Consider the following 16,897-nt stretch of genomic DNA (forward strand, 5'->3'; position numbering starts at 1 on the left):
CAGGCGCTCCCGTATTGTTATCTTTGGTCACTACCTTGGGGCGGGCATGCCATGCCTGCTGCCTTGCTTGCCTGGATGTGTGGTGGTAGCCGTTTCTTAGGCTCCAACTCCGGAACGGAATAGAAACCGGATTCCCCGGCCATTACCCGTGGTCAGTCACCATGGTACTGAGAAACTAGTGCCATCGAAAGTTTCACACACTTGAAGGAATGGCAGACTTGACCTCCATAAAACATTCTTGGCAAATGCTTTCGAGTTGGTTTGTCTTCCGCTGGGTCAAGGGTCCATCTGACCACAGATGCCTGCCTGGTCTGCAAAGCACGGTCAGGGCAGGTACAGCATGGGTCTCAACAGGCTCCCACTTGGGACCGGAATCGAACTTTGATTCCCCGGCCATTACCCGTGGTGACAATGGCAGACTTGCCCTCCATAACAGATTCTCATTAAAGGATTTAAAGTGAATTAATTTCAAAAACAGCAGGGCCTCGAAAGTCCTCCCGTATTATTATTATTATTTTTTTACTTATATAGTGCCAACATCTTCCGTAGCGCTGTACTGTATTGTGATTTTTGGCCACTACCTCGGGGCGGGCATGCCTGCTGCCCTCCTTGCCTGGATGTGTGGTGGTAGCCATTTGTTAGGCTACAACTCCAGACCGGGATCACACCAGGAAGGGTTCCCCCACCATTACCCTTGGTCACAATGGCAGACTTGCCCTCCATAATAGATTCTAGTTGCAGGTAATGAACAGCAAGTAGAAAATGTAATGTAAAAAAAATAGATGTAAGCTTTAACAATGGTAAAGAAAGAACCATTGAAAGTTGATAAGGCAGACAGACATTACCTAGCCAGACATCACTGAGTGAGGAAGAGCAATCTCGCCATGGTGCGCACTGCGCAGTAGTCCACCACGGCCGTCACAACACAGACAGCTGTTTGCGGTGCATGTGAGTTTGGTGTGTCAGTGTGAAGCAGTACACTAATTACACTCCCTGATTGATGTATACAGTAGACATGCAAGATGTTTGAAAGCACTTTAGGCCCGCAATTTAGCATTCAATGTGATTTCTGCCCTTAAAACGCTGCTTTGCATCAAATCCAGATTTTTCCCCAGGACTTTTGGCATGTATCCCACTCCGCCACCTGGGGGTCCAGGTGTTAGACCCCTTGAAACATGTTTTCCATCACTTTTCTGGCCAGCATAAGTGTTTCTAGTTTTCCAAGTTCGCCTTCTCATTGAAGTCTATTGCGGTTCGTGAACTTTTCCGCGAACCAAACCTTTTGTGGAAGTTCACGAACTGAAAATCGGAGGTTCGCGACATCTCTAATGCCCACACAACTTCCTGGCCTGCTTCAGGACGTCCTCTAAGCCTGGGTACTTTGACACAAATCTTTGAATGACTAGATTCAGCACATGTGCCATGCAGGGTACATGTGTCAACTTTCCCAAATTCAACGCGGAAAGGAGATTGCTGCCGTTGTCACACACCACATTGCAGATCTCCAGCTGGTGCGGGGTCAGCCACCGATCTACCTGTTTGTTCAGAGCAGCCAGGAGAGCTGCTCCAGTGTAACTCTCTGCTTTGAGGCAAGACATGTCTAAGATGGGGTGACACCTTCATACCTGGCATGCAGTATAGGCCCTGGAGAGATGGGGCTGTGTAGCTGGAGAGGAGATCACGGCACCAGCCAAGGAGGAGGAGGATGATGACAGCGAAGAGGATGTAGCAGGTGGAGAGGAGGTGGCAGGAGGCCTGCCTGTAAGCCATGGAGGTGTCACAAGTTGGTCCGCTGCACAGCCATGTACTCCCTGCTTGCCATCGGTCACCAGGTTGACCCAATGGGCTGTGTAAGTAATGTAGCGGCCCTGACCGTGCTTGGCAGACCAGGCATCCATGGTCAGGTGGACCCTTGATGCCAGAGATGACACCACTTGCCTCTCCACTTCACGGTGCAGTTTGGGTATCGCCTTTTTAGAGAAATAATTGGCATCTTCTACTGCGGTGTCCCAATGGCCACAAATGTACGGAAAGGCCTCAGAGTCCACCAGTTTGTATGGTAACAGCTTGCGAGCTAATAGTTCTGCCACGCCAGCTGTCAGACGCCGGGCAAGTGGGTGACTGGCAGAAATTGTCTTCTTCTGCTCAAAGATTTCCTTTACGGACACCTGGCTGCTGTGGGCAGAGGAGCAGGAACCACTCAAGGTCAGAGGCGGAGTGGAGGAGGGTGGCTGTAAAGGTGCAAGGGAGAAAGCGGCTGAAGATGCTGCACCTGAAGGAGGAGAAGGAGGGTGGCTTTTCTTTTGTGTGCTGCTTTTGCTCAGGTGCTCTTCCCATTGCAGTTTGTGCCTTTTCTCCAGGTGCCTTCGTAAGGCACTTGTCCCTACGTGAGTGTTGGCCTTTCCACTGCTCAATTTTTGGAGGCAGAGAGAACAGATGGCATTGCTCCGATCTGAGGCAGACAAACTAAAAAAATTCCAAACCGCTGAGCCCCCCTGGGGTGATGGCACTATGGTGGCCTCAGCAGCTGATGTTGAAGGGCATGTTAGCTGGCTGTCCATTGGTAGAGATGGCCCGAACGGTTCGCCGGCGAACGGTTCCAGGCGAACTTTCGTGGTTTGTGTTCGCCAGCGAAGGCAAACTTTTTCGGAAGTCCAGTTCGCCCCCATAATGCACCATTAGGGTCAACTTTGACCCTCTACATCACAGTCAGCAGGTACATTGTAGCCAATGAGGCTACACTCTCTCCTGGAGCCACTTCCCCCCTTATAAAAGGCAGGCAGCGCTGGCTATTACACTCATTCGTATCCTGCAGTAATTAGTGAAGGGACAGCTGCTGGCAGACTTTCATAGGGAAAGATTAGTTAGGCTCTTGTAGGCTCTTTAGCTTGCTCCTGGCTGATTGTTATTGCTAAAATAGCACACCTCAACAGCTCTTTTGAGAGCTAATGTTCTCCTGATGTGGTTTTTTGTGTGTGTGTGTGTTGCCCACTGACACTGCATTATACAGCCCTATCTGTTGCAGCTGGACCTTGGTAATTGCTATTACTGTGCCAGCCAGGCCCTGCCTAACTATCTATACTGGGATACCTACCTATGCCTACCTAACTACTGGGGTACCTACTTACCTATACGGGGACACCTACCTATGCCTACCTACCTGTACTAGGGCACTTACCTATGCCTACCTTCCTATACTGGGTCTCCTACCTATGCCTAGCTAACTACTGGGGCACCTACCTTTGCCTACCTACCTATACTGGGACTCCTACCTATGCCTAGCTATCTACTGGGGCACCTACCTATGCCTACCTACCTATACTGGGACTCCTACCTATGCCTAGCTAAATACTGGGACACCTACCTATGCCTACCTACCTATACTGGGGCACCTACATAGGCCTGCCTACATACAAGATGATAATAAGGTCGTTGCTTCATTGTGGACAGAACAAATTCGATCAGCTGGACACTCAGTCACTGTTGTTCTGTCATTCAGCTACCTCAGCCCGACCATATGGACTTGAAAACCGCCACGGCCTGCACTCTCGCCATGATGCGCACCAGTCCAGCACGGCTGTCACTACGCAAACAGATGTTTGCAGTGCGTTACACAGTGAGTTTGGTGTGTCAGTGTGAAGCAGAACGCTAATTACACTCCCTGATTGATGTATACACATGCAAGATACAGTATTTTAAAGCACTTTAGGCCTGCAATTTAGCATTCAATGTGATTTCTGCCCTTAAAACGCTGCTTCGTGTCCAATCCAGATTTTTCCCCGGGACTTTTGGAATGTATCCCACTCCGCCATGTCCCCCTCCAGGTGTTAGACCCCTTGAAACATCTTTTCCATCACTTTTGTGGCCAGCATAAATTTTCTATTTTTCAAAGTTCGCCTCCCCATTGAAGTCTATTGCAGTTCGCGGAAGTTCTCGCGAACCAAATATTTTGCGGAAGTTCGCAAACCCGGTTCACAAACCGAAAATCGGAGGTTCAGGCTGTCACAGGGCCCCTAGTGGTCGGAACGCAAATTGCCTTCCAATCGGTTTTAGCACACGGATCATGCAAGCTGTGGTCGCGATCAATGGGCAGAAACCGATGAAATTTGGGCAGCAGCACGACTAGAAGGGAGCCTGTGGGTTACGGTAATAACAACTTACACACTATTTCAGGGTATAACTGCCACCACTTCTGATTTCCTGGGCCAGAAGCACCCACTGACTAGTTATTTCTAGACCTGCAATTAAAATGGTTAAACACTCTATTCTGTCTAGCTAACAACAATACAATAGTAGCGTCTCTCGAGAAGTCTGGATTCAGTTTCTGTGTATAGCTGTATAGCGGGTGTAGCGGAACAGTAAATGACTTTAATAAAGTCTTTATTTACGTGCAATATCAATAATTAATATATACAGAAAATCGTTAAAATCAACAATGATGGAGACATTAATAGCGCAGTATGAAAAGAAAAGGATAAAATACTTAGGTTCATGGTGGGAAAACTTGTAAAGTTCAGTTTCAGTTTCAGCAAAGTTCAAAGTCCAAACAAAATGGCTACCACTTGTTCCTCAAAGTGGCAGCAGCTTTCATGAAGGTGGAAATGGAGGAATGAGGCCCGCCTGCCGGCCATGTGCTTTTGATGAAGCTGGTTTGGGGGTGTGGCAATGCCGGCCCTCTCTGAATTACTCACCAATGATAGTTCATTCCCTCTGAGAGATTTTAGGTTTAAACTTATAAACTGCTATAACTCATAAACGATACATGTCATATTTAGGTGGATAACAGATTCATACTTGTTGGAAAATACAGATTAATATGATATCAGACGTGACTTGGGTAGCTTCTCAGGTTCCTGAGAAGATTCATACCACAATAACTGGACGAGGTATTGCCATGAATGTTATATCAGCGCGTTGGGTAGACTTTCATGAATAAGACTATATGAATTTTATAGCTGTGCGATGTACGATCTCCATATAATAGGTAAGAAACCATACATCACATGCATTCATATCTGTCCTTATCGGTGCCATGAAGTCTGTGTGAAAGCAGGTTTTGAATAGCCTCCTGCTATGAGAAGCTTCCTGGCTCTCCCTGTATGAAAAGGGCTCACCAAATGGTGGGCAATTGACATCTGCCTGAGGTAATTAAAAATAAACATTCTCCTGGACACAAGCCTGGCCCAAGCTAATTAACAAATCAAAAGATGTCCTGCTAGCTCTCTGCTGAGAAAAAAAGAGAGCCCAGATTGACTGCAGATGCTCCTACACAACCAATCTAGATTCTATCGATTTTAATCGTAATCGATGCAGAGAATCGATTGCGATCGCATGTTCTGTACGGGCGGTTCAAGGACGCGGCTGCGGCTACGCAACCATCCGTCACACAGGCCATCTTTATCCATAGGTGGCGATACATGGCGCCGGACAATGCCACCAGCTGTTTCTGATGACGAGCGACCCCTGCTTCTTTCAGGAACTTGACTTTGATGAACAGAGGCGCCAGCAGAATAAAAACAACAATTAAAAGTTTTAAAATATGCTGGGGAGGCAGTGGTGGACTTACCTCCGAAAGCAGACTAGACTACTTGTCTGACATAAATAAACACTTTATTAGTACCCCAATAGATGCAACGCGCTTCGCAGGACCAAGCCCGCTTCATCAGGCAATAAAACAGGGGACAAAACTGTGGACAAAGGCAAAAAGTACAGGACTGCAGTGAGCTACATAATATAAAACATTCATACGGTGCATACAAATATATTAATTGCTAAAAAAAAACGTTGAGGGAAAAAAAAAAACCTGCATAAGGTTTGCATGCCATTTTGTAAACAGGTGTTTGTAGTTAATTGATGCAACTGCTCAAGGCAGCCAGACAGTGGGTACCCAGACTATGGATGCCCATGTGAGGTGTGGGAGCGGAGCCCCAATCACACCGTTTTAAAGTGCACTGTGTAATAAATATTAAAGTGCAAAGTATAGTAAATAAATACTGTGGCATAATGTATTAATCATGATGACAAATGGCCTGAAAAAGTAGTTAATAAGTGAATAAGAACAAGGGGATGCTTAGTAGCTAACCAGGGGCCAGACGTTATCTCACCGAGTGACACATACTAATAAAAGGACATTTTTATGTGTAGTAATATGTAATAAAAGCCTTAAAGATTATGAAGCCAATAATAATAAAAACCAGTCCAACTAAAAGGGATGACGAGATGTAAGGGAATCGCAGTCTTAATGAAAGGCAAACAGCAGAGTATAAAAAATGGAGTGTAGCTTACCAGTAGCTCTCAGGTAGCACATATAGCGCCTCTGTACAGAGGTCAGGATGCTGGGTGCTATTAATGCAGTTGTGGACAGGTCTCACCCAATCCGGGGCAGCCACTGGAGTAAAGTGGGTGGGGCCAGACAGTATGGAGGGAAAGAGTAGCAGCCAATCGGCTGCTGACATGTGTATATTCGGCATTGCGTGTGCTGAAAATGGCGTATCAATGCAAACAAAACTACGGATGGCATGCATATTATTATTAATCTGTGGCAGGATGGTACAGTGGTCAAGTGCTCTGCCTTTGACACAGGAGACCCGGGTTCAAATCCCGGCTCTGCCTGTTGCCATGTTTAAGGGCAAATGCTGGGGGCACCTGTATTTTGAAGGAGTATAGTGAAAATCACCGCTGTATTTCAAAAATAAAGGCTGCGTTGATGGACGAGGGGGGGGGGGGGGGGACCCATGGATCAGGGCTCAAATCTATGGGGGCAAAATGGTATTATGTTTAAAAACAGGGGAAATTTATAAACAGTATGTACAGCTGGAATCTTGTTGCCAACTAGTGGTGGAAGTATAGAATTGCATCTTTGGGGATATAGCTACTATATAAATACAATTTCACAAACACAAAACACAAATAAACAACAAAATCTAGTTAATATAAGTAAAATATCTGGAAATAAAGTGCTTAAACATACCCAATTCATAGTTACAATCCCTTGGACGTCTCTTAGTCTACCGATAAATGATATGTACGATCATTAAAGTGACAAAATATAGTTTTCACAGAATATACATTGGTCTCTTTGCACACAAACAGTGGTAATATATGGAAAAAATGGTGCAATGAATTAAATTGGGTATAGATCATGTAATTTTCATATTCAAAGTAAAATCGTTATGAGATGATAAAAAGAATTAAAAAACTAAAAGAGAGCGACCAGGATAAAAACAGCGGATAAGAATATTGATAGGTTAGTGTAATTTCTCTAATTGTTCATTGAGGCCCTCTGGAACGAGGGTCCTCAGGATCTGGATCCAATACATCTCAGTTTTTTTCAGTATGTCAAAGGCATCAGGCAGGTATGCACGTACTGAATCAATAAGTGTGATGTGAAAGAGATCCGGGTCATTATTGTGGTGAGGGGAGAAGTGACGTGAAACACTGTGCAGGGGAAATTTGTTGATAATATTCCTTTTGTGTTGGCCGATCCTGTTACGTGCCATTTGGGTTGTCCGCCCCACGTACTGGAGCCGACAAGGGCATGTTATGACATATATGACATACCTTGATTCACAGATGAGATGGCCATTGATTGGATATTGTACTTTGGTGGTGTGTGAGGCGAACTGTTGATTTGATAGAATAAATTTACATGCAGTGCAGCGGGATTTATTGCAAGGATAACAGCCTGGGGCCAGTCTTATGGCTGTATTGTGGGTGTTGTTGTGTGATCTGCGTAGTCGACTGGGAGCTAGAATATTTTGGAGGTTTGGTGCTCTTCTGTAGGTGATGGCAGGTTTGGGAGGTAGCAGTGGTCGGAGAAAAGGATCCTGTAAGAGAATGTCCCATCTGTTGCTGATGATGTTTCTTATTTTTACATGTTGAGCATTAAACTGCGTAATGAATCTAGGGGGGGCTTCAGTATTGGGGAAGCTGGCAGGGGTGGTTTTGGGTTTTTGGGTTTTAGCTTTATGTTTTGCATCTTTGATCAGTTTTCTCGGATATTTGCGGGCTGTGAATTTCTCGGTAATGCGCTTCATTGACGACATTTTGATGGTGTGGAGAGGTGATAAGGAAAGTCTAGTGAAATTTGTGGATAAATTGAACAGCAATAAAAGAAATATTTTTGTAACATGGACATGTGACGAAAGTCAGATTACCTTTTTAGATCTAAAATTGACAAAAAGTGGGAATCGTCTAATATCAACAAGTTATAGAAAAGAAAGTGCAGGCAATACCTTGTTGCACGCAAGAAGCCATCACATGGGATCCCAAATTAAAGCAGTACCAATAGGGGAATTCTTAAGAATAAGGCGAAATTGTGCTACGGTAGAGTTATATAAGGCAGAGGCAAAACAACTAAGAGGTAGATTAAGGGAGAGGGGGTATTCCTCCAGATTAATAAGTAAAGCATACATAAGAGGTTTAAAAACTGAAAGGGAAGAACTGTTAGAGAAAAAGAACAAGAAACAGGTGAAACAGGAGGAAGTTACCAGATTAGTGACAAGATATGGAGATCATTGGGAGGAGTTACAAAATGTCTTAGAGAAAAATTGGGGAGTGTTGACATTGGATAAAGAAATAGCCTCAATAGTAGGCGAAAGACCCCATGTGACGGCTAAACGCAGCAGCAATTTGAAAGACATGCTGGTGTCAAGTGAATTGAGGAAAGAGAAGAAAACAAAAACACGACGTAAAGGCATGTTTAAATGTCAAAACTGTTCACACTGTAGATATGTAATTGAAGGGGAAGAATTTTCTGATAGTTCAGGCAGCAAACAATTTAGGATAAGAGATTATATAACATGTGCCACAACCAAGGTAATTTACCAGATTTTATGCCCATGTGGCAAGATTTATATTGGAAAGACGGGAAGAGATCTAGGTACCCGGATAGGAGAACATCTCAACAACATAAAAAACAAAGAAAATCGAAAGTGCAGTAGCAGTCCATTTTAATGAATGCCAGGGGGGGAATACAAGGGGTTTCAAATTTAGAGGAATCTATAATCTTAAAATAAGCCCTAGGAGGGGAGATTTTGATAGGTTATTACTCCAAAAGGAGTGTATGTGGATCTATAAATGTAATACGATGACCCCCCAGGGAATAAATGCTGATTTCAATTTAGGGATATTTTTGTAAAATTTGTGGATGGAGCTCTTCCCCTCTTTCCAGATGAGTGATATAGGATTGGGGATGGACTTTTGGGAGTCTCCCCTGGGTGGGGGCCCCATTCCCCGCAGTTTTGTAGGTTGGGGGGAGTGTTTCCTGGGTCCCCTCTCGATGCAGGTAGAAAAGTCCATGAAGTGTTGGATAATAACCGGTAGGTAAACTAGATATCAAGAATGTATGGTAATGCATTGATACTAGGGAAAGTGTTATAGTAACATTTATGAAGATTCATGTAAGTCTGGTGACTGAAAAAAGCAGCAAAGGGAATAAAAGAGCTAATTGCATTAAAATAAATTTACATATATTTCTTGAAGAAATTAAGGGTAAGAAATAAGGAAAAAGTGTAAATTATAAAGAAAATCTGCAGTTGCTAAAAAATCCACAAGATGGTGCTGAAGAGCCCGACAGAATGTTTATTCATGAATTGATCCTATATAAGCCCTCTAGAGGCCATAGAGAAACCGGAAATAGAGTCCATGCCTTGAAAAAACTCGTGGAAACGAGTGAAACGCGTTGGCTACAATTGGACCGTACAGGCTACCGTAGGAGGCAGAGGTGGAGTTGAGGAAGCGGCATTCAGAGCCGGAGAAGTTGCGCAATACCACCGGCCGTGGTTTAATAGCGGTGCAGCGCGAACTGCAAACGCCACAGAGACGGAAGCCTCAGGAAACATAGAAGGGCTGGAGGATTCACAGAGGTAGTGGGGACGCCCACGCACTCATCCTCGCCCTAGAAAACTTTAAAGGCTTGGTAAGACTGTTCTTATTTCTCGTGGCAAGCGAGTCATGAAACAACTAAAACGGTTAATCATCCACTAGTGCCTCACTACAGGCCGTTGTGATTTTTATACCACATGTAAATTCATGGACACTATCACCATAACCCTGAAAGGAAAAAAAAAATTTTTTTTTTTGGAACATTGAAAATATTTTTAACATGAATGTTGGGCAAGAGTCTCTATATAACAAACAAGCGATCTAAGCGCTCTTAAATACAAGACCTGTTAAAGGGACAGTGCAATATAACCAATTAATTGAGCGACTGCAGTCAAATGAAGTCTGTGCAGAGGGAATTATGTCAATTCATGTTGGTTCCTGTATCAGGGGTATAATAGGGCATGTGCAATAATAGTGGATAGTGTGGGGAGGTCACTGATGTGTTTATATGCAATGTTGTTGTAATACACTTTAGAGTGAAGCCAACTCCACCTGTCCAGTGTATTTATTAATAGTTATGTATACTGTGCAATGCATAGAAAATTGATCAGGTTTAGTAATGTTGAATTTGGGTGCTAGGCACCATTTGCATTGAAGCGCCATTTAATTTATATGGATAGTTGCATCGAGGGGGGACCCAGGGGAGACAGGGGTCTCTATTGTGACATGGTAATTGGTGTGTTTAGAAATTAAGTTCTGTGAGAGTCCTTCACTCCTCTTTTTTCGCTTTCCTGGTGCTTTTTACGCTGTGAGATTTGTGAGGGCCGTTCGTTGTGGTGATGGCGTATTTTCCGATTATCGATGGAAACATCGATGTACAAAATATGGGGGCTTCAGAAACCCTAAAGAAGATTCAATTAACATTGACAGATTATTTAGAGAATACCAGAAGGTGGCAGTAAAATTTGTAAAACGAAAATGGAATATAATATATATGGATAAGTATATTGGATCAGGTATAATCCCAAGAGGTATTAGGGAAAGAGTAATCCCAGCCTCTCACCTTTTAACAGAGAGATTTATACCAATTTGGAAAAAAGAATGCATTGAGCATGGGTTAAAAGTAATGAGAATAATGACTGATGAAGAAAAAATTCAGTTGGAAGGAATTGAGAGAGAAATGAATGTCCTTTTGGGAAAGGTAAACGAGCAGAGAAAAAATACAGAATTTAATAAATTTAATGAGAGAACTAAAAAGATTATAGAAAAGGAACAGGAAAAAGTAAAGAAAATTAAATCCGGTAAATTTGTTAGAGATCAAACAGATTGGGTGAAGGGTAATATATTCAATATCTTCCCAAAAGATGATAAAAGTAGGAATAGATCCAAATATGGCAAAAATAAAAAGAATAGAAAAAATAAGAAGGTGAGATGGGGTGAAAATACCTATAGTTCCTCAGAGTATAATAGTGACAGTGATGGTTCATCTGAACAGGAGGCAATGGTGAATGCATTACAGCTGGCCATTGAGGTAGCTAATGAAGAAGATATAATAAGTAGAAAAGAGACAGAGGAACCTTTTTTGGATATAGCCATACAGCAGCAGGGAATGAATGGAGTAATGACGAGAGCCCAATTGCTAGCCCAGGAAAATCAGAAAGTTTAGTAAGTAAAAAAGATCTCAACGTGATTAATCTATCCAGTTTCCCGTTATCCAAGGATCACCATTTTGTATTAAGTAGAGGTCTAACATTTTGTCCGACGACAAGTGGTGATGAATTCGAAGTGGTTAAGGATATTCACCTATTTCTTAGACGAGTTCTGTTAAAAAAGATGCATTTAAAAAAAGATAATGCAGAGGAGAATAGTGAAGGGAATAGTGATATTCCCAGTCAAGGGGGTAATGGGGATCTGGATGATTGGGACGTTGAGGATCTAGAACCAGTAGAACAGGAAGAAAAAGTACAAATGTATACCAATTTAAAACCTAAATCGAAATTTATGCCATCACTTTCATCGAACAGGTCAACGGCAGTATTTCTAGAATTAATGAAAAAGGATCTACAAAAGTTGAATTGGAAAGGCAGAGGTGAAAAAAATCTGTCAAAAGGCCAAATGAGAGCCTTAAGGGAGCTACAATCACTGGATGATATAATAATCAAGAAAAGTGATAAGGGTGGCAACGTGGTGTTGATGCCGAGAGAAATGTACATGGGGGAGGTAGAGAGATTGTTGGCTGATGGTAATTGTTATAGAAAAATTTGTGGAAATCCTTTCAAGGAATTGGTGGAAGAAATTAATAGAAAATTATCATGGGGCCTAGTGGAAGGAGTTCTACTGGAAAGGGAATTTAGGTATATGGAAATAAAAGAGTACAATATACCAACATTTTATATAATTCCTAAAACCCATAAAAATATAAGTAATCCCCCCGGTAGACCCATAGTATCAGCTAATGGTGGCCCTTTGGAGAGAGTAGCCCAATATATTGATGAGAAGTTGAAGCCAATAATGATCTCTCTGCCTTCTTTTGTACAAGATACCATGGATGTATTGAAAAAAATTGAAAATGTGGTACTACCAGATGAATGCCTTTTAGTGTCGTTGGATGTCGAGTCATTGTTCACATCCATACCCCATGGAATTGGTTTAAATGCATTGGGATATTTTTTAGAAAGACATTATGGTGAGGGGGAGGAGAATCATAATGTGTTCGTACAGGATTTGAGGAGGCTTGTGTTGACGAGGAACTATTTTGAATTCAATGGTGACTATTACCAACAGTTGAGGGGCGTGGCCATGGGGGCGGCGTGCTCCCCGGCCTACGCATGTCTGCACCTAGGTATGTGGGAGTTGGAGGAGGTGTTTGGCATGCGTGGGTTCGGGGAGGGCGTCACCCTCTGGCTGCGCTTCATTGACGACATTTTGATGGTGTGGAGAGGTGATAAGGAAAGTCTAGTGAAATTTGTGGATAAATTGAACAGCAATAAAATAAATATTTTTGTAACATGGACATGTGACGAAAGTCAGATTACCTTTTTAGATCTAAAATTGACAAAAAGTGGGAATCGTCTAATATCAACAAGTTATTGAAAAGAAAGTGCAGGCAATACCTTGTTGCACGCAAGAAGCCATCACATGGGATCCCAAATTAAAGCAGTACCAATAGGGGAATTCTTAAGAATAAGGCGAAATTGTGCTACGGTAGAGTTATATAAGGCAGAGGCAAAACAACTAAGAGGTAGATTAAGGGAGAGGGGGTATTCCTCCAGATTAATAAGTAAAGCATACATAAGAGGTTTAAAAACTGAAAGGGAAGAACTGTTAGAGAAAAAGAACAAGAAACAGGTGAAACAGGAGGAAGTTACCAGATTAGTGACAAGATATGGAGATCATTGGGAGGAGTTACAAAATGTCTTAGAGAAAAATTGGGGAGTGTTGACATTGGATAAAGAAATAGCCTCAATAGTAGGCGAAAGACCCCATGTGACGGCTAAACGCAGCAGCAATTTGAAAGACATGCTGGTGTCAAGTGAATTGAGGAAAGAGAAGAAAACAAAAACACGACGTAAAGGCATGTTTAAATGTCAAAACTGTTCACACTGTAGATATGTAATTGAAGGGGAAGAATTTTCTGATAGTTCAGGCAGCAAACAATTTAGGATAAGAGATTATATAACATGTGCCACAACCAAGGTAATTTACCAGATTTTATGCCCATGTGGCAAGATTTATATTGGAAAGACGGGAAGAGATCTAGGTACCCGGATAGGAGAACATCTCAACAACATAAAAAACAAAAAAAATCGAAAGTGCAGTGGCAGTCCATTTTAATGAATGCCAGGGGGGGAATACAAGGGGTTTCAAATTTAGAGGAATCTATAATCTTAAAATAAGCCCTAGGAGGGGAGATTTTGATAGGTTATTACTCCAAAAGGAGTGTATGTGGATCTATAAATGTAATACGATGACCCCCCAGGGAATAAATGCTGATTTCAATTTAGGGATATTTTTGTAAAATTTGTGGATGGAGCTCTTCCCCTCTTTCCAGATGAGGATTGGGGATGGACTTTTGGGAGTCTCCCCTGGGTGGGGGCCCCATTCCCCGCAGTTTTGTAGGTTGGGGGGAGTGTTTCCTGGGTCCCCTCTCGATGCAGGTAGAAAAGTCCATGAAGTGTTGGATAATAACCGGTAGGTAAACTAGATATCAAGAATGTATGGTAATGCATTGATACTAGGGAAAGTGTTATAGTAACATTTATGAAGATTCATGTAAGTCTGGTGACTGAAAAAAGCAGCAAAGGGAATAAAAGAATAAAAGAGCTAATTGCATTAAAATAAATTTACATATATTTCTTGAAGAAATTAAGGGTAAGAAATAAGGAAAAAGTGTAAATTATAAAGAAAATCTGCAGTTGCTAAAAAATCCACAAGATGGTGCTGAAGAGCCCGACAGAATGTTTATTCATGAATTGATCCTATATAAGCCCTCTAGAGGCCATAGAGAAACCGGAAATAGAGTCCATGCCTTGAAAAAACTCGTGGAAACGAGTGAAACGCGTTGGCTACAATTGGACCGTACAGGCTACCGTAGGAGGCAGAGGTGGAGTTGAGGAAGCGGCATTCAGAGCCGGAGAAGTTGCGCAATACCGCCGGCCGTGGTTTAATAGCGGTGCAGCGTGAACTGCAAACGCCACCCAGACGGAAGCCTCAGGAAACATAGAAGGGCTGGAGGATTCACAGAGGTAGTGGGGACGCCCACGCACTCATCCTCGCCCTAGAAAACTTTAAAGGCTTGGTAAGACTGTTCTTATTTCTCGTGGCAAGCGAGTCATGAAACAACTAAAATGGTTAATCATCCACAAGTGCCTCACTACGGGCCGTTGTGATTTTTATACCACATGTAAATTCATGGACACTATCACCATAACCCTGAAAGGAAAAAAATTTTTTTTTGGAACATTGAAAATATTTTTAACATGAATGTTGGGCAAGAGTCTCTATATAACAAACAAGCGATCTAAGCGCTCTTAAATACAAGACCTGTTAAAGGGACAGTGCAATATAACCAATTAATTGAGCGACTGCAGTCAAATGAAGTCTGTGCAGAGGGAATTATGTCAATTCATGTTGGTTCCTGTATCAGGGGTATAATAGGGCGTGTGCAATAATAGTGGATAGTGTGGGGAGGTCACTGATGTGTTTATATGCAATGTTGTTGTAATACACTTTAGAGTGAAGCCAACTCCACCTGTCCAGTGTATTTATTAATAGTTATGTATACTGTGCAATGCATAGAAAATTGATCAGGTTTAGTAATATTGGATTGGATGTCATATTGTTAGGGGTCTGTACAATTCCTGTAGATTCTGCGATATTGGCTATAGGGTGTGTTAGTGATCCAGGGGTGGTGATGATGACTGTCGAAATGGATGTAGTTGTTTGCATCGACTGGTTTGAAGTAAGTTTTAGTTTTGATACGGTTGATTTCTGTATAGAGTGTAAGGTCAAGAAATTCTATGGAGGAGGTGTGGTGGTGGTGTGTGAACTGTAGGCCGGCTGTGTTAGAGTTGAGGTAGCTGACAAAATTTGGGATGAGTGTGGTATCTCCCTTCCAGATGAAAATAAGATCGTCTATATAACGTTTGTAAAAAATGATATTATGTAAATATGGATTATTGGAAGTTAATTTGAGGTGTTCGAAGTATCCCATTGTGAGATTAGCGTAAGAGGGGGCAAATGAGCTGCCCATGGCTGTCCCGCTGATTTGGTGGTAGATATTGTCCAAAAACGTGAATACATTATTATTAAGAATGAACTCGGCACATTGTGTCAGAAACTGTTGTTGAGGTATTGGCATAGGTGTATTGGAGGATAGGAAGTATTGTATGGAGGTGAGACCAAATGAGTGGGGGATGTTTGTGTATAGCGCTGTGACATCACATGTCAGCCAGACAAAATCCGGCTGCCATGTGAAGTCTTGGAGTAAATAGATGAGATGCTGAGAGTCTTTCAGGAAGGAATCAAGGGCCTGGACATGTGGTTGCAAGTGCTGATCTACTCCTCTCTGACTCCCCCTCTAAACTGTCCCCCTGTTCATCTCCTTTATTCGGAAAATACGTGGGATCCATATCATCATAATCATCATAATCATCCTGCCCAGCTTCGCTTGCCTCAGACACCTCCAAAACTGCACCAACAGCAGGTACTTCATCATCCATCTCCTCACACGTTACGTCCATAGTATCGCCTAACTCACACATATGAGGTGGTGTAACTTGCTTAGCACCTTCATCTTGTTGTTGCAGTAGTGGCTCTGAATCAGTGATTTCACCACCAAATAACTCCTGCGAAGTGTCAAATGCAGCGGATGTGTTGCTTGTGGTAGTGCTGGAGGCTGCGGAAGATGAGGTGTTCTGTGTTAAATAGTGTTGGGCCGAACCTCCGATTTTCGGTTCGCGAACCGGGTTCGCGAACTTTCGCGAAAGGTTCGGTTCGCGTTAAAGTTCGCGAACCGCAATAGACTTCAATGGGGATGCGAACTTTGAAAAAAAAAAAAATTATGCTGGCCACAAAAGTGATGGAAAAGATGTTTCAAGGGGTCTAACACCTGGAGGGGGGGATGGCGGAGTGGGATACATGCCAAAAGTCCCCGGGAAAAATCTGGATTTGACGCAAAGCAGCGTTTTAAGGGCAGAAATCACATTGAATGCTAAATGACAGGCCTAAAGTGCTTTCAAACATCTTGCATGTGTATACATCAATCAGGTAGTGTAATTAAGGTACTGCTTCACACTGACACACCAAACTCATCGTGTAACGCACCGCAAACAGCTGTTTGTGTAGTGACGGCCGTGCTTTACTGGTGCGCACCATGGCGAGAGTGCAGGTTTTGGTGGCTTTACAGCCCATATGGTCACCTGGCTGATGTAGCTGAATGACAGAACAGTGACTGTCCAGCTGATCAAATTTGGTCTGACCACAATGAGGCAACGACCTTATTATCGTGGGTGTGCCCCCCGAGACACTCATCTAGGCGCCGGTCATTGCTCCATTGTGATACGCAAGCCCC

The sequence above is a fragment of the Hyperolius riggenbachi genome, chromosome 10, assembly GCF_040937935.1.
Source record: "Hyperolius riggenbachi isolate aHypRig1 chromosome 10, aHypRig1.pri, whole genome shotgun sequence".
NCBI classification, from domain to species: Eukaryota; Metazoa; Chordata; class Amphibia; order Anura; family Hyperoliidae; genus Hyperolius; species Hyperolius riggenbachi.